The following is a 23,972-nucleotide window of genomic DNA, read 5'->3' on the forward strand; positions in this document are numbered from 1 at the left end:
TGATCCCACGGAAATAAAAAAGATATCACCATCGTCCCACTGGAAACGCATAGAAAACAGTCCCAGGTATACATATCTGTGATAAAAACCTGATCATCCCACGTAAATAAGAAAGATATTGCCATCGTCCCACTGGAAACGCATAGAAAACAGTCCCAGGTTAACATATCTGCGATAAAAACCTGATCATCCCACGTCAATATGAAAGATATCGCTATCATCCCACTGAAAACATAACGAAAACAGTCCCAGGTATACATATCTGCGATAATAACTGATCATCCCACCTAAATAAATAAGATATAGCAATAATCCCACTGGAAACGCATAGAAAACAGTCCCAGGTATACATATCTGTGATAAAAACCTGATCATCCCACCTAAATAAAAAAGATATAGCAATAATCCTACTGGAAATGCATAGAAAACAGTCCCAGGTATAGATTTCTGGGATAAAAACCTGATCATCCCATGTAAATAAAAAAGATATCGCCATCGTCCCACTGGAAACGCATAGAAAACAGTCCCAGGTATACATATCTGGGATAAAAACCTGATCATCCCACATCAATATGAAAGATATCGCTATCATCCCACTGAAAACATAACGAATACAGTCCCAGGTATACATATCTGCGATAAAAAGCTGATCATCCCACCTAAATAACAAAGATATCGCCATCGCCCCTCTGGAAACGTATAGAAAACGGGACCAGGACTCAATATTGATATTCAAATGCTGGTTTCCTTATTTAATTATATTGCCTTATTGTTATAAACCAATGCATATGCTAAATAAATGCTGTATCTTTTTTCTTTAATATAAATTTATAATTTAAAAGCTTAATGTGCTTGCTGAATTTTGTAAATTCTCAGTTGAAGTAAAAAAAATTGTGACATCTAGAGGTGCGAATAGGAACTTCAGGCAATCATCCCGATCATCCCTTTTTGTGATCATCCTTTTAGTACATCCCGGCGGTGTGCGTACTGCAATGAGACCTGCTACATCTGACACCTGTGCTGCGACCACTACTTTGGTGTTTAACTCTTCCCTGCCTATAGGTGCATATGCTGGAAATGCCCGTGTGTGACTTGGAGCTCCTCTGTGAGGACCGTGTGCCGTGACAATGGTAAGTGGCTGTTGGCTTGTTCCTCTGCTGTAGTAGCACTTGCAGTCTTGTTGGTTTGTCCTGTATGTGGGGGCTGACCTAATGCAAGTGCTGAGACCAACACCTTCTCTTGCAACCCACAACTACTTGATTGGTAGGAGTTGTGTTACTTATGGGGAGGGACAAATGTCCCATGGTCTTGATGCGACATTGATGCCTTCCGTACTATAAGATATGTAAACATTAAGCAGCAGTCCATTGATTCGTGGTCAGTTTAAATCTGCTTTCTGAGTAATGGTGGCCATATCCTGCTGTGCAGAGCCATACGATCCCCATTGACCAGCCCAGGACCTTCCCGGGTGGTAGGCTTACATGTGATACATCCCATGTAGTGCTTTGACGTGGTGTGTTGCATGCAACCACGCTCCCACTACTGGGAGGGGGTTGGGTCCGACATCCAATCCGCACTACGAATCGGATGTCCAATAGCTGAGTATTGTGTTGTCCCAGTTAATCGGGTGAAAAGTAGCCAAGCCGGACTAGTGTATGGGTCCTTAAGTGTATATGCCACACCTATGGTAGCTTCCTGGTCACTGATCTGTTTATGGCATTCCAATGGTAGATCTGTCTCTTTATATTACCGAGTTGCTACACTTGAGTGAAATCTGTATCTCACCAGCCTAACGGTGCTCTAAGGCACTGGTTCCTTGTCCTCAAGTACCCCTAACAGTTCATGGTTTCCAGATCACCCTACATGTCCACTCACTGGCTCATTTTAGGAGAACCATGGGCGGAGCTAATTTTACTCGTGATTGTGTGGAGACCTGCAAAACATTTACCGTGTGGGGTCCATAGGACCAGGGTTGGGAACCACTGCTCTAGCGCAACATGCTGAGAGCAGAGCTGCTCGCTTGATTAGCAATTTTCCGGACCTTAGAATTCCCATCAATACTTCCAATAAAGTTTACATTTTTTATTTTGGACTACAGTAGGTAAAAGGTCTGTAGAGCTGTAAATGGAGGTGGAACTGGTTTGCTGGAGCCCAGGACTCATAATCTGCAGTGTCTGTATGTTTTTGGGGATGTATCTAAGTTGGCAGCACCTCTTGCCATACTGGGACTTTTTACTGGGATTGTATTTAGAGACGTGATGAACATCCCCCTTATCGCAATTTTTTTTGTTTCCTCACATTTTAGGTGCTGACTTCAAAAGGCCTATGGTGAGTTAACCCTTTAGCTGTTGCCAGTCCTTCACTTGAGTGTATGACTGTTCTCATGCGGTTTAACTGTTGTGATGACTGGCAAATGTTCAACTGCTCTGACCCAGTGTGAGTGACAGGTGCCTAACTGAACAGCTCATTTAGTAAGCCCTAAAGCACCGAACAGTTATTAAGAGTGCTGCTAACACTTGTGTTTTTGTCTTCCTCAGGTGCTGTGTGTGTAATGTGGCTAAAAAGGTAATTACACCAATGCTGTTTATGTATTTAATTTATTGCGAATGTTGGTCTGCCCTACAAAGTCTTGTACATAGAATTTAAACAAATATGCAAGGTGACTTACTTGAACTTGCTCATGGACATAAGCCGGTCATGCAATGGTTGCTGGAGTTTTGACATCAAATAAAGTGTAGTGATGGCATTGTTATCTTATGCCCAAGCTCACAACACATTAGCAGAGCAGTGGCTGACACATCTGTGTGCCCGCAGCCAACCTGGCAACAATCACACCTGCAGTCCAGACCACGTCATGCACAAGTGTTTAATTACTTGCCTCCCTGAAATCTGTGTTGGTGCAACAGCTCTCACTGGGAATGTTCAGTATACTAATGTACCACAGATGTGGTCTGCACATAGGACCCCTCTTATACTGCCCCCTGGTGTACACAATGGTGATGAATGGAAACTATGTATAGGTGTTCATTGAGCAGGCAATATTGAATTTGCTAAATGGGCCTAATTCAGGAGCCGGTCTTCATTTTGCTTGGTCATGGTAATCTAAAGACATGGTTCACATGAACAGAAAATGTGAGGGAGATTTAAGTGAGATGTAGTCTACTCCAGTAGTGTGTTGTGAAGCCAGTCTGGTGGCTGAGGTCTATCCCGATGGTACTTTGATGTAAGTTCATATCGTTGGAAACGCCTCAGAGATAAAGGTTGCAGTTTGTGTTACTTTCTAATTGTGGTTATTAGATGGTTATGACTGCATAACATCACCCATTGACACACAAGCTTCTGTATGTTCTGCTTGGCTGGGACTTAATTGTCATCTGCTTTGTTCTAGATGCCGTGATCCCATTTTGGATGCTGGGGTGAAGTGTAACCAGCTCTATGAAGATGCAGGTAACAAGCACTATTTCTGTGATGCCTTAGAGTATCTGATCTCTAAACAAACCTATTGTGAGAACTTGTACATTCACGCACTGTACGGTATCTTCACCCAATGGCTTCCTCCTGTTGTGGTGTTCATTAATTGGTGCAATATTAAATCAGTAACGCATCGTTAGTTTCCAAGCCTCATGTGTTTGTAAACCTGGTATTTATGCTGAAACAACTCTCATTCTATAATACTATATCCTGCTAAATGTTTCTTACTCAGGAAATTCTCATGTAGGCCAGGCATGTCCAAACTATGGCCCTCCAGCTGTTGTGAGACTACAATTCCCATCATGGCTTGCCACAGTTTTCCTATTGGGGAATGCTGAAACTGTGGCAAGGCATGCTGGGATGTGTAGTTTCACAACCGCAGTACAGCCAAGGTTGGACTTGCCTGTTCTAGAACATCACTTGTCTAAAGTTGGCCATACACACGCAGATTTATCTTCAGATCGGGCTGGTTGGAACAAAAACCTGGTAATGGATGAGAGCAAGTGACAGTTGACCATTTGCTTAGAAATGCTGGAAAACTGACAAACTGTCACTCATCCATAACCATGTTTTTGTTCCAGCCAGATCTGATCTTACTAGTTTATGGGGCACCTTTACTGTCTACATGATCAGAGTAGTCTCGGCGGGTGTGTTCGGGTGATTACAGAAAAACCTTCAAACTGATTAATGCTCTGCCACTTGTATAAATTGGTTTCTTAAACTCTCCTTTCCCTCCATACAGGCTGAAGGAAAGTCGAGCAAGGTATGACCAGCCAGTACAGTTCTGTTTATGTATCATGCTGGTCACTTCAAAGAGAGCTTCTCTGGCTAAACACCAGCTGTTCTTACGCCATGACCAAGATTATAATCCCCTACAGCAGTGATTTTCAACCTTTTTACCTTGCGGCACACTAAATAAGATTTTAAAATTGCCAAGGCACACCATGAGATCCCCACAGGGCAAAACACATTCCCCTTAAGGAAAAAAAAAGCAAACCTATTGGCCCCCATATAAAGAACAATCACACTGGTCCCTACAGGTAACAAAAATAAAATATATTGGCCCTTTACATGAATAAAGAGACCAGCAAATAACAGTTGAACTGGTGGTGGCTATAAACTAGTTTGGGCATCTCCAGATCTGGGGGCACACTTGAGAACAGCTCAAGGCACACTAGTGTGCCACGGCACAGTGGTTGAAAAACACTGCCCTACAGGATACTATAGCCACTACGTGTGACCTATGGTCTTTCATAGAGGTGATACTGTGAGAATTTAAGTTCCTGTCATGCACCTGTATACTGTGGACTGGCCCTCTTATCTGTGCTATAAAGCAAATCAAGTTGCTATGTATATAGTGTTAAACTACCTACTGTTTGTACACCTTCAGTTGGTAGAAATGGCAGCTCTGCTGTGGTGGTTATCTGCTCACTGCCCCATCAGGCCTTCTGCCTAGATACACACAAGTCCTACGCCCATTGGTGCTGCTGACCACAGGGTTCTTGTGTTGGTCGGAGATGAGATCAATGTACACAATAAGGCAGCTGCCACTATTTAATCTTCACTCCATAGGAGACACTGGGGTGTAGTGTTGACATAGCAGCCTGGCACCAAACCAGTAATTTTTGTTATGTGGTGTCCAAAAATTAGACTTAAACTATGCAGAAATGGCCAATATGGGTTTGGGTAAGTACCAACTGGGCAGAATGCACCAACTCTGCTAATTCGGACATAACAACATAATTGTTTTACTAAATAGCCAATGTCCATGCATAATCTTGGGCAGGCTTTCATGTATAGAACACCTTAATGTATACAGTGGAACTCCACCATTGCATCTTAATGTTAGTCTTTCAGTTGGGTGCCTTTGACCTAAGCTCATGTCATTGGGATCCCCTCACAGATGAGATTTGGAGCGCACTTCTGTATGGTCTGGCCAGCTATGACTTACCTAGATCTGTCTCTTGCGTTATTTTAGATGCCATGAACTTGCTCATCCTGTCTTGGATATGCTGTTACAGAGCACCACCTTTATGAAGATGCAGGTAAGCTTCAGTTCATGTGGGTAGTTCAGTTTATGATGGAAGAGCTGCCTAGTACTCGGTTACCAAAACTTCTGTCATAATTCAGTTCATGTGATGATATCATGTTCAACTGCTGTGTGACTGAGGAGTGAGCCAACGATCTATCTGATTAGAACTGACTGTGCAGCAGTTAGCCTATAGCTATTATCTAATAACAGATTGGGTAGTTCATATCTGACACTTGGAATGCATTTGTTTCATGTAAACAGTGACAACAGATGAGCAACTAATAGCCACTTAGCTGTACAATACTGAACTGCCTCCTGCTGTGTAGTAACCAGAGACTTATTTGCATCTTACAGGTTCTGGAGCAGTTCTTGCAGGTTCTGGAGCGGTTGGTGTTTCCTGCCCTGGCGAGGTGAGATGACCACATGTACATCCATGCACTGAACGGTATCTGCATCCAATGGCTGTCTCCTATTGCGGTGTTCATTGACCAGTGCAATAATAAATCAGTGACTGGCATCGTTGGTTTCCAAGCCTCATGTGCTTGTACACCTGGTATTAATGCTGATACAACTCTCATCCTGTAATCCTATATATTAAACTGTTTATTTTCCTTCACAGGTGACAATCCTCGGATCAGAACAGGTAAATGGCACTAATTTACTACCTGAATACCCATTCTTTATAAAATGGGCCATAGTTAACTAAACCGTAATGCTCAGGCCTGTACATGAGTTCAGATGGGTAACCCTAATTAAGGCCCTTATTCTGATCTGTGCGGAAATTCCCGCATTCTTACGGAGCGGTCCGCACGCCACGGCGTTTTGCCGCATGCGGCCATCGTCCGTCGAAACGCCCACGTGTCCTCCGCATTCGGACGGACTCACTCTGTAAGAACAGGGCGTGTTTACGGACGACATACAAAGCATGCGTGTGCGGGAGAAACACTCCGATTCGGCACGGTATTACAGAGTATTACAGAGTATGCTCGGGAATACCGCATCCGAACGGGAGCCAAGCGGTGCTACCGCACGTAAGCGGAGTATTTACGCCAAACAACCCACTATGAAGTATCTTCTGCAATACATCACATGACCCACTTATTCAATTACCTATCCTCATAAAAAACTGCTTATTTGGAATTGGAATCAATTAGATGCCAATATATCCTTACAAGCATGCCTAACACATGCATTGCACACATTAACCCTTACAGCAATGTAAGTGCAATGCTTTGTATTACACCCTGTGTAAAAGATTATAAACAATCTACACATATACTATTTAAAGTGCAAATAAAACCAACAACTGTGAACTTGCATAAAGAATTTAATGAACCACAGAATTAACATAAATAAAAAAATATAAAATTATAAATTAAATAAGCAGGTCTTTCAGGTCCTGCAGGTCTGCTTGAGCGAGCCGCAGATGGTGCTCCAGTCGCCGGAGGGCCCCACGCACCCCCTCATCAGCCGGTGTGGTGTCATCTGTGGGCATGTCAAAGGGGCAACAATTAGTCATGTTATTCTTGCATACATTTCACATACTGCGACATAAATTGCACAAATGCTAGGTGACATGTGTGTATATATATATATATATATCTATGTAGAGCATGGGTCCTCAAACTGCGGCCCTCCAGATGTTGTGAAACTACAAATCCCAGCATGCCTTGCCACAGTTTTGCTATAAGGAAGTGTTAAAACTGTGGCAAGGCATGGCGGGATTTGTAGTTTCACAACATCTGGAGGGCCGCAGTTTGAGGACCCATGATGTAGAGAGATAGAGACACACATAGATAAATAGATATGACACATACATATATACATACATGCTAACTTATTTACTACATACTGTATTTTTTGGCCTATACACTTTACTCTGCAGAAGACATAACAGTCATATTGTTTCTTCTCAGTCACAACCCACCCATGACTAACCAATGACAAGCAGGTCATGGCCTCCGTCAATAAGAACTTGTCACAATCTGCTCAGTCTAAGTTCAGTGATGGTTCGTGGCATGGGAGTTATGCAAATGTCAGGAATGCACAGTACACATCCTCAAAATCATAATTCTGTCTAAACCAACCTACAATTGTGTGACGGCAAAAAAAAAATCTGAACTACAGGGGGTGTTTAGGTCGAGGAGGCTCCTGGGACACTGGCAACTTCTGACTCCATTCCAAGGTAGGCCGGGCCATACTCCATTTATAGCATACATCCTAGAGTTTATAAATAACATTCACCAACAATATAGATTCCACTATTTGATGGGTCATAATCAACGCTTGCAGCAGGTGAATTTAATCCACAAATGATCCACTCATCCCTTTACTCCAGGATCCTGTTTAACTACAACGGTTATGTGGCAGTCAAAATGGAGCTCCAACCCATCCCACAAACCGGTGTAATTCAGAGGTGTCCTGGATGAAAGGGATGCCTTGGACACCCCATCTAACCCGTACCTGTATCTGTAGCTACCCACTTTGGGGTCTATATGAATAGTATGGAAAAAAATTTTTTTATCAACAGTGCTACATAACAAATACCAGTACAACTACTTCATGAATGATGCATTATGTTAACATACCGATCTGCTGATATTCCGGGGCCTGGCACGCCTCCTCCCCATCGTCATCCGACTCCTCCAGGGCAACCGTGGCCTCCTCAGACCCCTCCTCCGCCAGCTCCTCTGCACCAACAACCTCCTCCTCCAACTCCTCCACCTCCTCCTCCTCCTCCTCCTCCTCCTCCTCCTCCACCACCACCACCTCCTCCTCCACCTCCTCCTCCGCCACCAACACCTCCTCCTCCGCAACCAACTCCGCTTCCACATCCTCCTCCACCACCTCCTCACGCACCTCCTCCTCCTCCACCACCATCTCCTCCTCCTCCTCCTCCTCCTCCTCCTCCTCCACCACCATCTCCTCCTCCTCCACTTCCTCCTCCTCCACCATTGCCGGCACCTCCTCCTCCGGGTCTTGGGCCTCCTCTTGTGCCAGGGCTGCCTCCGCCTCTTCCCGGGCCTGTTGTGCTTGGGCTCGTGCTGTGTGTTAGAAAAAAACATCATGGTCAATGTGGGCTCATTGGGGCACATGTATTAATCCATAACAAGACATACATGGCAGGGTGATAATGATGGCAAACGATGCAGGAAAGTAGCTCCTTACTGTTAATGGATTCCAAATAGTGACATTTAAATTAGTATGTGATTGGTAGTAATTTGTTCACACATTACAACCCAGGCATTTATCAATGTGTAACACATATTAGATCTGGCACATTGTATGCATCATAATCCTCAATGCTATGGCATTACATATAAAAGCCACATGACTGCATGTTAACCAGGAAGAAGCACACATAACAGTCTATGGACTTTTAAACCCATGGACACCCACTTATCATGAGACACATTTTATTGTTTCTAGATGCTATGTTGTAAGTGCGAAATTTCATAGCTAAAATACTCACACTCAGCAATTTCGCCCCTGAGTTGCTGAAGCAGCTGGGGCTGGCGCCTGCGGAGGTCCGACCACCGCCTCTCCAGCTGCCCGAGGGACCTCCGCACCCGAGTGCGGGCGTAAATTCGGCGCCCTGCCGCAGCATAGGCCCTCCGCTTATGCCGGTTTGTTATAAAGGGCCCTGCACGGCCCAGCCTTGTCTCCATGACGGAGACAAGAACCCGCAGCTCCGCATGTGTGAAGGGTTCAGCCCTTCGTGTCTCCGCCATGTTGACAATGGCATCTATCAACCAATCAGCTGGTGGCATTGGTTGATCACAGTTATTTGTGTTAATAACTTTATTGTTCATCTTTACATGAACAGCGTCTCTGCGCCAACACAAATGGTGACAAATTCGCTTGCCTTCCAAACAGTAGTGTTGATGTATGGCAATGAACAAATCTGATATATATAATACACAGTGTGTATGCACTTAGCAAATCCAATGACGCCTCGCTCCGCCAAGCAACGCGTGCTATAGCTTAGCAACGCATAGCTGTACTTAGCAGTATTTACTCTATGCATCTATGTGTATGCGTACATTTATGTGTAAAAGACACATACACACACTTGCAGGTATCCTGAGAGCACCATTATACAACAGCCCTGCCTGCCTGCCTGCCTGCCTGCCTGCCTGCCTGCCTGCCTGCCTGCCTGCCTGCCTGCTCCTTGAAATGTAGAAACATGTGAATAAATTGTAATAATATATATATATATATATATATATATATATATATATATATATATATATATATGCAAACAAATCAGACATCAACACATGAAAAAATCCTAAACACATTACAGAATAAATCAATGTACTCACCAGTCATCAGGGATAGTATCAACTACAATAATGAAGATATAACAAACACATAAGATCCCTTGAACAAGGTATAATAATTGCCACCAATATTTAACTTCCCCCAAAACTAAGCACATATGATAAATATCTCCTATTTCTTTGCCATTAGGAGGGCAGGCTGGCTAATTTTCGTGTTGTAACACTGACAACTAACACACTGTACTTATTTGAAGGGGTGATTTGTACAATAATTGGTGTGTTCTGTGAACTCGATAACATGTACCTGAAGTATCTTTGCGCCACAGAGTCCCGCAGCTGGTATCCCCTCCGGCATTCAGGGGCGCGGGATGGGCGCATGGGCGGATCTTGCGGCTCAGATGGTACCTCCCACTCATCAAAGGGTATCTCACGCCGCACAGCAATGTTGTGGAAAAATATACACAGGCCCACGATCCTCGACACCATTTCAGGCGCATATTGTAAGTCACCACCAGTGCGGTGGAGCACTCTAAATCGACCTTTTAAAAGGCCAATTGAGCGCTCCACCACTTGCCTGGTGGCAACATGCGCCCGATTGAATGCCTCCTGTGGGCCCGGTGCTGGGTAGCTGTACGGCGTAAGTAGCCAGGGCGTACATGGGTAACCGGAGTCACCCAGAACCCACGCATCACGGCCTTCCAGCTCTTGGAGTCTTTGCCATATCCCGGTTTGTCGGATGACATGAGAGTCATGGGCACTTCCGGGAAACTTCGAGTTGAAGGCGAGAATCTCCATGGATGGGCCACATACCACCATCACGTTCAGTGAGTGGAACAATTTGCGGTTCCTATATATCTTCTCACTTCGAGATGGAGGCACAAATGGTACATGGGTGCCATCCACAGCCCCTATCACATTAGGGAAGCCAGCAATTTGATGGAAGGCCTGCTGGCTTCTGCGCAGGGTCTCGGTGGCAAATGTCATGGCCATGAAGTGCCCCTTGCGCCTGAACATGGCCGACGTCACACGCCTCAGGATTCGGCAGAAGGCCGGCTGAGATATTCCAGCAAGTACTGCCACTACTTGTTGGAATGATCCTGAGGCGCAGAAATGCAACACCGCCAGCAGCTGTGTGTGAGGCGGAATTGCTGTCGTGATCCCGTGTAGAGGTTCCAAATGACTCTGAATTAGGGTGAGCAGATCCAGAATTACATGTGGGGGTAACCGGTACCTAGTAAGTACCTCATCATCGGGCATAGCAAACAGAGTCACCCGTGTGCGATAGATTCTAGCACGTCCTGGCCTCCTTGGGCGACGAGTGGGGAGAGCCGCAAGTGCCCTTAGCCTCCTCTCCATGTAGCGCATAATAGCTTCTGCAACCTATAAAGAAATGAACATAAATACTGATGCACCTATGCACATAATGGCCATATCAGACTACAAATTGATTTGTAGCCTTCAATACGTACAATAGATGGCCGCCCCGTGTAATCCCGCAGATCCATTTGACTCTCTAATGATGACACAATAATATGAACTCAATACACACCGTCCAAAACACACAGATAAAGGTGTCAGCATTTTTTGCCGACATCATGTACTATGACACATTTCATCTATTGCTGGGACATGTTGTCCTGCAATAGATGAACCCACACAGGTTGAAGACCTGTGAGTGAAATAGTGAACATGTGACATGTTGCAATAATGATACACCACTTTGCTGGCCCAACAATCTGTAGTCAGTGAGGCAATGGTGCATACATTCATACACTTACATTGTTAATGGATATCATATCTACAAGGAGCATGGAAGAGCTTACCTTAGACCCTGACAAGTCCAGATCTGGAGACAAATGATTCTAGCAGGAAGTCAATATTTATAGGGCTCTCACATGTGTGGTCTATAACAGTAGAGATGAGTATTGCATGACTTGTGGGCTGGATTCTCTAAGGGATTGGGCTACTTTTAGCTTGCACTAAAACGCCACAATACCACAGTAGTCATGAATGAAATGTCATGTCATGCTAGCAAATAGCATGTGTATTGTGCAATAGTCACAGGTGTATCAGAAGATTCTATGCAATGTTAGCATTGGTGACCAGTATTTCATGTAGAACTTTCGCCAGGTTTTACACAATGGAATTTCCGCCACCGTATGCGGCGCGAAAAAACAGCGACGTACGCTCACGCACGGAACGCAGCTGCCGCTGATGTCCGCCAAACAGATTACACAAACAGTATATAAAGGGGTATTAGAAGGTGACAATGTTGTTGCTAACATGGCTGGATCCCAACCAGAGGTGGACCCAGTGCTGCAGCAACTATTTGACCAGATGGACTCCAGCACCACCTATGTGCCACTGCACATGCGGGCAGTGGGTAATGAGGAGGCTGCTGCCCCTTCTACAGCAGGGGAACCTGCACCTGACCATTCTACAGCAGGGCAACCTACACCTGGCCCTTCTGCAGCAGGCCAACCTGCAGCTGGCTCATATCCACCATCAGCAGAATTGTTTGGAACACAACAGGGGACTTCACAAGGTAGTACCATGGCCAGCACTTCAAGTGCAGCGACTGGTGCCAGGGGGCGTGGCCAGGGACGTGGCAAGGGGCGAGCCAGTGCAACAGCGGAACCACCCAAAAAAAATAAGGCATATGAAGCACAGGAGCTGGCCATCCTGGTTCCCCGAGCACGTGATTGGATAGAGTGTCCATCCGAGAAGCTGACACACACACGCAGATGGAAGATTTGGGAACAGATAACGGCAGAGATTAATGAAGTAGCGCCACAAGTTCGTGAGACGGACCATGTGAAGAAGAGGCAAGTTGTTTTGTGATACATGTGGCCAGTAATAGCCAAGTAATGATTGAATTGATGCTTAGATGCATTTAGCAAATGGGCCGTGAGGTTGTTACGATACACATACATTATTGCCATGTTATTTCGTGGAGAGTTCGAGTAGGGTGATTGTGAATGTGTATTGTAACGGTTGATATCCTAGTTGCATGTAATATTATATATGGGACATTAATCACATGTTGTAATATGTAGCACAGAGCAATGGCTGCAACAGCTAACATTGGGAGTGACATGTATTAATATGTCAACTTACATTGCAGGTGGCAGGACTTCAAAACCAACCTGAAGAGGAAGCTGACCAAGCGGTGGGACCACAGCCAGACATCTGGGGCCGGCCCCATGCCATCAGGGCTAGAGCTCACCCCCCTGGAGGTGATGGCTGAGAGCTGTATATCAGTTGAGGAGATCAGGGGGGTGAGCACGATGGATAGCGAGGCCCCAGCTGAAGTGTTTGCGTCTTTTCTGGAAGGTAAATATTGGTCATGCCATAAACTTGTGCAAGTAATTATCGTAGAATGTCTCCTAATTGTGTTTATCTTTTCCCACAGACACCCCACCGCTTGGTGACGACTCTGTTCAGGAGGTGGAGGAGTCCGTGCCACCTGGCCCCAGAGGTAGGCCTGTGCAGCAGCAGGCATCGGGCCAAGCCGATTTGGCCGCCTTGGCCGAGGTGCTTGGGGACATCAACCAGCAGGGAGACTTGGCATCAGAACGGGTGCGTAGGACCGAGGAGATCCTGGCGAGCTTGGTCAGCACCCAGCAGTCCATGGCTGCGAGCATGCAGGCCATGGCTGCAAGTGCTCAGGTGCTGGCCGAGCAAGCCACCCGCCAAAATGATCTCCTCCTCCACCATAATGAGCTTATGGTGGAGCTGGTTACCAGCAACAGGGTCCTAATGGCATCCGTTTCTGGTGCATTACCAGCGGCAACACTCCCTGCTGGCAGGAGGGGTAGACCAGCCAACCCCTCCACATCATCTGCTCCACCTGCCCCAGCATCTGGCCGTCCCCGAAGAGCTGCTGCACAGGCCAAGGAGCCTACCAAGGCCAAACGTGGTCGGAAATGAACTTGTGGCTGCATTAATCTCCGCCGTTATGTGTTCCCAAATCTTCCATTGTGCTGTGTGTGTCAGCTTCTTGTGTCCAATCACGTGCTGAGGGGAACCAGCTGAGCCCTTGCTTCATATGTCCTTTGTGGTTCCCCTGTTGCCCTCTTTTGCCTGGCATTACTGTCAGCTGTACTTGAAGTGATGGCCATGGTACTATCTTGTGAAGTCCCCGGTTGTGTTCCAAATGATTCTGCTGATGGTGCATATGAGCCAGCTGCAGGTTGGCCTGCTGCAGAAGGGCCAGGTGTAGGGTGCCCTGCTGTTGAATGGTCAGGTGCAGCTTGCCCTGCTGTAGAAGGGCCAGCAGCCTCCTCATTTCCCACTGGCTGCATGTGCAGTGGCACATAGGAGGTGCTGGAGTCCATCTGTGTGCAATTATATTTGTTTTGTATTATTATTTATTTTGCGGCATTCCTGCCATGTTGTTTATTGTTTGTATGTATTATTTTATGGTCATTGCATCACACTGGCATTGACTGTGACATGAATATAAATAAATCTGTTTACTTTACCCAAAATGTGTGGTTTCATGAGTACATGTCAAATACACATGTGTATTGCTAGTATTAATATTCTGTCATGTCCATTGTTAGCAGTTTGAAAGTGTCTGACAAGTACAGCATATGTGGGTGTTTAGTACGGGTTCCTTGAAGCAGCAATGGTTTCAATTAAAGCACTGACAAGCGTCCTATTAGTGAGTAATGAGTAAAGGAGTAGATTCTATTGGGTTCAGGTGTTAATGGTTGTAGTCATTAGGCGTACGTTCGCCTACCGCATGAACGAGTGGTGTCCGCAAAGCAATAGTACACTTGTGGACACCGCACATTTCTGCCCTTTTTGATCGCGTGCATTCGGAGTGGTTTCCGAATGTACGCCCCCCAACATAAGTGTACTCCCCCGTGTCCGCCCATGTTTCCGCCCCGTTTTGCCCACTTTGAAACTACGCCCATGTGTCATTCCGCATGACGCCCATAATACGCCCCTATTTCCCGACTGATAGCGGTGAACAGTTTTGGACGGGATTTGGCCGAACTGGTACCGAGTCAAGGCGTGGCACATGCGCGTAGCGTTCTCCACGCATGCGCAGACGCCATAAAGACGCGATCCGTAAGTACGCGGTAAAGTCCGCGTCAATCAGAATAAGGGCCTAAATGAGGTTCTAAAGTCATACACATCTTAAACATGGACTGTAATGTGTATGTCATATAATTAATGACAATCTCATATTAAAGACCCTAGTGGGGTCTATCTGCACCAATGGCTGCATTAAGCTTTGCATCTGGACCCGCTTAGCGCTGGCTGACCTGCCTGGGTGCATGAATGGTTCTGTTGTCTTGCATGTGTACTTTGCATGGTCATTACCAAAGCTGCCAGAACCCCCAGTTTCTGGCTCGCTGTGGACATGACCTGAGAGTAAAGCCTCAGAGGGTATAAATGTGTGCTGTCATTACTACAGCACAGAACCTTCTGGTGAACAAATGCTCTGCAGATGTATGTGACACCATTAGTATAAACCGGACTCTAATCCATTCTCCTTTCCCTCCATACAGGCTGAAGGAGAAGTCTACCAAGGTACAGTTAGCCAGTACACCATTCTGTCTGCATGTAGCCTAGTGGTCATGTCACAGAGCTTCTCTGGCTTACCCCAGCTGTTCTTACACAACGACCAAGATTATTAACCCCTACCGGATACTGTAGCCACTCCCATGTGAGCTATGGACTTTCATAGCGGTGATACCTTCTGTTACATTGTAAACGATAGCAGCCTCCCCTGTGCTGTGTGATCTGTAAGCTCATTAAACGTGTTAGAATTGAATGGGTTGCTAAAGTGGATAGTTCTGTAGTCTGGACACCAGTAGTCTTTATTTCCCCTGGCCCTTCAGTGCTCATGTTTCCCTCCAGGTTGCAGTCTTCCCTTTAACATTGCACATATAACTCTGGTCTGACCCCGGTTGTTGCCGGTTCGATGTGTGGTGTGAAGTCTTCTGAAAATACCTGGGTTAGTTAGTGCTACTGATGGGTAACCTGGGTCCTGTTCACCCTATAGGGAGTAGGCAGTGTTAACTTGGAGTGCTCCCCCGGGTGTGACTAAGCATGTGCAGGGCTGGACAAACCAGTCTTCAAGATCTACTAACAGCCCATGGTTTCCCAAACTGCCTAGCTGGTGCACAGGTGCAGTCATTCCTAACACACATTCTACAGATCTACGTGTGACTTGGAAAACATGACTGGTTTGGCTTCCACTGTTGATACTAGCTTGTATCAATACTGAATATCTATGGTTCTGTAGTCTTGTGCATTTAGCGTCACTGTAGTGAAATAACTTTTCCCATTCTTTCTCCTCTAGAGTTGTGAAGCACCATAGCTATTGGGCAGAACAATTATGTGGAACAGATCTAATTTTCTTTTCCTGATTCTGGAATAAAACTTATTCTGAAACCTTGTTTCTTGTGGTTTTGTTACCAGTCCGCAAATGTATCTGTGCAGTGGTTCGGTTTCCAATCATATTGCTGACACTTCTCATAACAAAAAATGTTAACTCGTGTTAAATGAAAGCAAAGAATTGTGAGCATTTCCAGTTCAACACTAATCTTTACGATGAAATGGTACAGGTTGAGTATCCCTTATCCAAAGTGTTTGGGACCAGAATTTTAGGTAACTGATTAAGGAGTATTCTGTATTTCAGAATATTTATATATATATATTTCAATGTCTTATGTTGTAGACACACATATTTGTACATGAAATGAAATGTGTGAACAATCTTAGGTACTGACTTTGAATGCGAAGCAGTCATATTCTTGCACCTATTAGTACCAGTTACATATCATCATATCCTCAGTGCATTTTTTTACTAAATGCACTGGTCTGGAATGTGTGGTATTTGTATATGGGACACTCAACCTGTAACCTGTAATTCCTTATTTAACCCTTTGATATGCCAGTTCCTTATAATATAAATTCAGATAAACAGTGCAAAATATAATTCCCTATGAAAGGTGAACATTAATGGTTAATACGATGAATAAAATGTTTGCTTGGCAACTTTTACATTCTACAAATTCACTAAGCATTCAAAGGCTGAAAATGATAAAATGCAACCAGCTGAGTTTCTCAGGTATGTGTATCCATCCCACCATGCTCCTGTTTAATGATGGGAAATCGACAGGCAGTTTTGTTAGCAGCGTCACTGGTCCCAGAAGTGTGTGTGTGTGTGTATATACACTGCGTAGCTTGAGGGATGGTGGTAGATGACAGTAACAGTCGTGGACTGTTTGGAGGGAAGGAAGTGTCTGCAGAAATACGAGTGTGTTGTGACTTGTGTGCAGGTTTAATATACTCATATGCAATGTTGCTGGTGTCTTATGGCTATACTGTGTGAATTTTGGGCTACTCCACTCATCCATAATAAGTTGATCTGTAAATGCTGCATGTGGGATTTGTAAAGGCAACAGACACTAGTGAACAATCTTAGCTGACAACTTGGCAAAACAATGCTGTACTGCAGGTGGGGCAGATGTTCTGTGCACAGAACTTGAGTTTGGGTGACTTGCTCAAACTGAGATATAAAATTTTGTGCTACATTTAAAAAGCTAATATTCACCATGTGCAGAAATAATAGAATAGAATCACAGAAGAATAGAATCAACTTTATTGGTTATGTATGCTTGCGCACACTAGGAATTTTTTGTGGATTTTACAGTGCAGGATCAACCAGGGGGGGGAAATGACATTACATACATTAAATTGAGACATTATATGCAGGAAACACATGCCCGCCGAGGCAGCCATCCGTGGCGCCACTGGTCGCTGCAGCAGCCAGGTAGGTAACAACAATATAAGCAGGGACAGTACAATATCACACAGGGAACATATACCCGCCGAGCTGCACAACGCCTAGGCAGCCATCAGCGGCGCCACTGGTCGCTGCAGCAGCCAGGTAGGTAACAGTATGAGCAATACATTGCAGTTATGGCAGAGATAGCTTAGACAGTACAGTTATCACACAGGGGACACAAGGTTATATATGGTTGAGTGCACAGATCCTAGGCAGCTATCTGCAGTGGTGGGGGGGGGAGAGTCACTGAGGCCTGGGGAGAGTCAGTGAGGCTGGAGCTGGGCTCCCGCATCTGCTGGTGATGGGGGTCAGTGGCTGGGGCCTGATCACTTCCAATGCGTCCGGGGGCCTTTGTTGGGGGCCGCGGCTGAGCAGCAGGCCAGGGTTTGCAGTAAGCCAGGGTGTGAGACAGGGGGGCCAAGGCTGGGCCCGCAGTAGGCCAGAGAATGGGACATCGAGCCAAGTCTAGGCCTGCAGGGAAGGGTGGCTACCGCTGGTGAGACTACCAGGGCAGGGGCCCACCTAGGTGAGGCAGCGGGCCGGGGGTGGGCCTGCAGGGAAGAGAGTGTACGGGGTCCTGACCTGCACCGGGCCCACCAGGACACTCCCATCCATGTAGAGGGGGATCTGGAGATGATCTTTCTCCTCCAGAGGTCCCCCCGGGCCGATGGCGAGGCTGCGGTGTTGGCCTCCACTGGCCGGGTGTCACTGCGTCCTCTTCGTGGTTGCAGTGCGGCCCGGCCTCTCTGGCAGCTTCTACAGCGAGCGCCGCATTCTTCCCCTCCTCAGTGCCTCCTCAGCCGGCGAGCAGGCAGGTCCTGTGTCTGCAGGGCTTCTCTGATATGAGCAGACGATGCCTGCGCCGCCGTGAGGGAGCTCCGTCGCGTCAGGTCCACAGCCGGTCCGCTGCTCTCATCCCCGGCATGCGGGGAGATCCTCAGCGCACTCCGTCCTCGCCAAGCACTCATCTCCGGGGCCGAGGATGGGAGCCCCGACCTAGGACGGACGGAGTGCACGTTGGTGCGACCATCCCCAGCCCCCACCGGATGTCTAATCCAGCATAATATAACACCAAACATGTTGCATCTGCAGCATGGTTTTGCCCAGTTCCTTGCTTTTTTTCTTCTTTTTTTCCCCTTCCAAACCTGAATCAAACACGTTGCAACATTTCCCAGCCCTAAAAATCTGGAAAATCAAATGACCATTTCAACTAACGGTTATTATGCACCATTTCGCATTAAGGCAATGGGAAATTGGCTCACTAAAAACCAAAAATATTTATTGGAATTTGCAGCCCAAAAATGCCACAGCAGTGATTGGTCTGCTACTGGATGTACTTGGGATACTAGCCTGCTGTTATTACAGGGGTGATCTGTTCTTGGTCCTCTTCATCTCTATATCTCCTCTCTGGGTGAGCTCAGTCTGCTTCCATTATCACATCTATGCTGATACTGAAACTACATCTCCTGATCTCTCTCTCTATCCTCACTCACATCTCCAACTGTCTTATCTATTCTTGGATGACGTAGTGATTTTTTAGACTTAAATATCGAAGACTGAGCTGATCATCTTTGCGCACTCCTGCATAAAACTCAACAGTCTCTCATCCTAACCGGTTTATGTTCACTATTCTGTGTCACCCCATTTCTAACATCCCCTTTAGAATGTAAGCTTTCATGAGCAGGGCCCTCTCTCCTCATGTGCTTTTCTAAGAATATATCTGTGCCACACTAATAATTGCTTCAGTGTCCTGTACCCTGATGCACTTAAGACTTATTTACCATGTGCTTGTCCTAATTTACGTCCAAAATTAATGTCTTTTGGATGGGACCCCATACATCCCCTGCCTTGACTTCACAACTGAACTGTCACTGGTGACTAACTTTTTCCGATGATTCATGAGGGAGGTGGGGAAATAAAATGTCCAATTCCAACCAGAAGTGTAAGTTCATACCAGTCACCAGGAGGGAGGTTGGAATTTGTTGCACCCCACAGGTACGACATCCAGAATTATATTTATAGCACTCTGTCGGTCTACAGGAAACGGAGCCCACAGTGAAGTGGCAGAGCTCCAGCTCCACTGTGTGATGATGGCTGGTGGTTCAGACTCATGACATTCAGCCACCTGCGGACACATCTCACAACCCAACAGCTGGAGCGGGTGCACCATTGCTTGCTGCAGCGCATGCTGCACAGTGCCAGGTGAGAGCCATCCTGTTCCCTATTGCACAACGGAATATGCTGCGCTATATAAGAAACTGTTAATAAATAAATATTGCAGGTGTTATCAGGGTTCCAGGGATAGAGCGAATTAACTGCAGTGGCTTTGCCACATAGCTCTGTTGGAAGAGCAGTGGTCACACTTGGATCTGGCTGTGAACCACACCGGTGCTGCTGTACACAGCAGGTGTCCCTTCAGTGCTTGGTTACACCTTGCTATTTTTTTTATTTATTTTTTTATTATGCTTTCACCTTACAATATATTTGTCAAAAACAACAATATATGTACAATATGAATGTGACCTATCGATGCGCACAGATTTGTTAACATATGCAATATTCGTTTGAATCATAATAAAGAAGAGAATCAATATTTCTAAAGTATTAACAATATTGATAATAAATTTATGTCCACAACAGTCATAATTCGATAAATGCTATCCGTGTCGTTCTTATATCTATAGCTATTTTTTTTTATAACTTTATTTATCAGCACAAAATACGGCATCAGAAAGATAGTATATGAATACAATCAATTTGATAGCAAGTATACACAGATGACAACATGGCCGCACCAGCAGGACCCCCGGCTGCGGCACATGCAGACTTATGGCCTTGCAGGCCCCCAAGGTACCACTACACTATCAGGGGCAGCCCAGACAGGGCCCAAAACCGGCCTCACAGACTAACCCCCCCCCCCCGCCGCCGCCTCACTGACTTCCCACTTTGCAACCTCCCACGCTAGCCTGCTAAGCCCCTCCACTGCTGCCCTGTGAGCAGCAACATAAAGATGGCGCCACTGATGGCTGCCTAGGATCTGTGCTGCTAGCCAAATATGTAACCTGTGTCACCCCTGTCATGTCCCATATCCATACTTGCCTACCTGACCATATCTGTACTGTTTTACTGTCTACCTATCTGGCTGTTGCAGTCACCAAGTGGTGCCACTGAACGGCTGCCTGGGTGGGGTGTGGTATAGGCCCGACAGTCGGTGGGCTGGCCACGCTGTGTGCATGGTGGCTCGCGCTCACCACCTATTCTATTCTCCCTCTATGGGGGTTGTGGACCACCACGAGGGAGAATAGTAGGTGTCCGTCGGGAACCCGTCTCTCAGTGTTTTGACAGTCGGGATCCCGATGTCGGGTAAATGCCTGTCTGGACCCCCGTCCAGCACATGCCTAGGTGCTATACAGCTCAGTAATATATGTTCCCCATGTCCCCCATCCGGATACATCTAGTGCAGGGGTGTCCAAAATTTTTGCAACGAGGGCCAGATTTGGTGAAGTGTAAATGTGTGGGGGCCGACCATTCAGCCTGACATTCTTTGAATCATTAACCACATCAGAATGGTCCCCCACTCTGCCCCCATTCATTCTATGTCCCCCAGCCTGCCCCTTCACTGTATTTCCCCCAGCCTGCCCCTGCTCCCCCTTCTCTGAATGTCCGTCACTGCCTCCATTCACTGTATGTCCCCCAGCCTGACCCTCCTTCAAAGTATGTCCCCCACTCTGCCCCCTCCCTTCTCTGTATGTTTCCCAGCCCCTTGTGTGAGCCAGAGGAAGGAGAGGCAAAGCAGGCACTGCAAGTACAGGAGAGGCAAAGCAGGCACTGCAAGGACAGGAGATGCTTGGGCTCCCGCTGCCGCCCTCCTCCGCTCTGCATGTTACGGGAGCAAGCTTCCCCCCTTGCTGCCCCCCTCCCCAAACACTGCTGTCACTGTGACTGTGGAGTAGGGTGATATACGATTGCAGCAGCAGGGGTAGGACGCCAAACACATCTGACTGTGGCGGACGGCACCTCCTCACTGCAGCAGACAGCAAGGTAAAGGCGCGCTCGCCGGAGCCCCACCTTTAGTGTCCTGTGCTGTGCTTCCCACATCTGATGCTCTGCCCGCTTCCAGCTGGAGGCTGCGGGCCGCTTGAAATTACAGCACGGCCCGCATTTGGCCCCCGGGCCTGACTTTGGACATGCCTGATCTAGTGCATATCTGTACGTGTTATATACACCTCTGTACTGTGACTGTTTTTTTGCCTGTTACCACCCTGGCTGCTGCACAGCAATCCAAACCAAATTCCAAGTATACCTGGCCAATAAAGCTGATTCTGATAAGAGATACTGTGACACCCATTTTTGGGGAATGTCAATAGAAAAAAGGACGGGGAAAAATAATAGGGGGGAGACACCATCAGAGAATTAGGGGGAAGAAGAGGAAGGGGGGAAATGTATGTGAATATTCCTATAAATATAAGTGATTGAATAATTTTCTATTGTGGCTGTACCTTTATCAGACATTGGCAGCTACCGTATAACCCGTCCTGTATAAATATATTTACATAAAGGGGTTTTGAAATACAAAGCACCCAGATTAATTCACTCTGCTGTATTTTGGATTATGTGGATGTAATCTCTCCCTAATGGCGTTGTGCTGACACTCCTGCTGTGGCTTCATATTACAGAACAGCAGCCAAGTACAGTCTCACAGGAGAAGCTGCTCCTCCGGGTGTGGAGAGGATCTTATGTAACGCTACAGGCACCCTGAGGGATTCATTACATACCATGGCACTGTGTGTATACAGGATGGGCATACCATGGCACCGTGTGTATCTTATCAGTATACACGATGGGCATACCATGACACTGTATGTATTCAGGATGGGCATACCATGGCACCGTGTGTATCTCATCACTATACACGATGGGCATACCATGACACTGTATGTATTCAGGATGGGCATACCATGGCACTGTGTGTATCTTATCAGTATACACGATGGGCATACCATGACACTATGTATTCAGGATGGGCATACCAACCATGGCACCGTGTGTATCTCATCACTATACACGATGGGCATACCATGACACTGTATGTATTCAGGATGGGCATACCATGGCACCGTATGTATCTCAGTTAAGGAGGGGACCTTGCACAAGGGTGCAAGAAAAGACTGTCTTTTCTGGGGCACTCTTTTTAAATAATTTGCATAGTTATTACCTTTAAAAATTAACTTTTTATAGATATGCCTTAAAAGGAATGGTGATTTTTAACACTCAAAATGTGAATTAAATGAAAATTTAAAAACATTTAATGGATCAACTGTCCATCATGAGCTTAATCTCCCCTGTAGTCAAACTAGAGGGGAGATTAAGCTCTTGATGGACAGTTACATGGACTAAAGCCCTGTACACACAGGGCGATATATCGGTCGGTGCCCCGTTTGCATCAGCGACCAGAGATGGTCGCCGATGAAAAAGAAACTGCCGGGGGAGCCCGGCAGTGGAAATGAGCTGGTCGCAGGAGCATGTTCCTGCGACCATCGATCACTACGGGCAGAAAACTGGAGCGCGCACCCGGCGATTTATTGCCGGTGCACACTCCCATCGCTGGCAATATGGTCGCTCAGCGACCATATTTCCAGTGATATTTGCTATAATCGCCCCCGTGTGTACGCACCATTAGTTACATCACACACACCAAGGGTGTAAGTAATAGAGGCCATGGAGATGCCTGCCAACAAGCTCTGAAGGGGCACCTACATATACAGCAGCACCTGTGTATTGTACAGCAGGATCCAAGTGTGTCCAGAGATCTGCAGTGCACTTACTGCTTTTACATAGTTAATTGGCTCTGTCCCTGGAGCTCTTCTAACACCTGCAATAGAGTACAGGACGGCTCCCAGCTGGTATAGCGCAGCAAGCGATGGTGCACTCCCCACTGCTGCTAGACTGTGAGATGGACTGGTGGCTGCTTTGTATTTACTATTCGTTTGCTGTTTCAGTCGCTAATTTGCTTGTGCAGTCATCCAATAATCACTCGATTTGCAAATTCTCTAATTAGCAATCCATGCTGAATAACCCCCTATCTGTCTGTTATTCACATTACACCACTCAATAGTGCCTGTTATTCATATTACACCACACAGTAGTGTCCATTATTCACATTCCACTGCGCAGTAGTCTCCGTTATGCACATCACACCGTGCAGTAGTCTCCGTTATTCACATTACACCGTGCAGTAGTGTCCGTTATTTACATGACACCATGCAGTCATGCCTGTTATTCATATTACACCACGCAGTAGTGTCCGATATTCGCATTACACCGTGCAGTAGTGTCCATTATTCACATTACACCGTGCAGTAGTGTCCGTAATTCA

At 46.3% G+C, this 23,972-nt stretch overlaps 1 long non-coding RNA gene and 4 other non-coding genes across 5 annotated transcripts; all 5 read left to right on the forward strand.

Moving 5' to 3' along the window:
- Positions 1–1,164: 1,164 nt before the first annotated feature.
- LOC146061864 (small nucleolar RNA SNORA40) lies at positions 1,165–1,296 on the forward strand. Its single transcript, XR_014471308.1, has one exon. It is a non-coding gene; the product is annotated as a small nucleolar RNA SNORA40 (small nucleolar RNA).
- A 1,898-nt stretch (positions 1,297–3,194) lies between these two features.
- Positions 3,195–3,320, forward strand: LOC146061852 (small nucleolar RNA SNORA18). Its single transcript, XR_014471297.1, has one exon. It is a non-coding gene; the product is annotated as a small nucleolar RNA SNORA18 (small nucleolar RNA).
- A 203-nt stretch (positions 3,321–3,523) lies between these two features.
- Positions 3,524–3,660, forward strand: LOC146061842 (small nucleolar RNA SNORA8). The gene has a single exon (XR_014471288.1). It is a non-coding gene; the product is annotated as a small nucleolar RNA SNORA8 (small nucleolar RNA).
- A 552-nt stretch (positions 3,661–4,212) lies between these two features.
- LOC146058705 (uncharacterized) lies at positions 4,213–16,197 on the forward strand. Its single transcript, XR_014469906.1, has 6 exons — positions 4,213–4,234; positions 5,450–5,516; positions 5,858–5,913; positions 6,123–6,146; positions 15,309–15,330; positions 16,106–16,197. It is a non-coding gene; the product is annotated as an uncharacterized LOC146058705 (long non-coding RNA).
- On the forward strand, positions 5,938–6,076 carry LOC146061836 (small nucleolar RNA SNORA8). Its single transcript, XR_014471283.1, has one exon. It is a non-coding gene; the product is annotated as a small nucleolar RNA SNORA8 (small nucleolar RNA).
- Positions 16,198–23,972: the final 7,775 nt, after the last annotated feature.

The sequence above is a fragment of the Crinia signifera genome, chromosome 2 (genome assembly GCF_055691185.1).
Source record: "Crinia signifera chromosome 2, ASM5569118v1, whole genome shotgun sequence".
Taxonomy (NCBI): domain Eukaryota; kingdom Metazoa; phylum Chordata; class Amphibia; order Anura; family Myobatrachidae; genus Crinia; species Crinia signifera.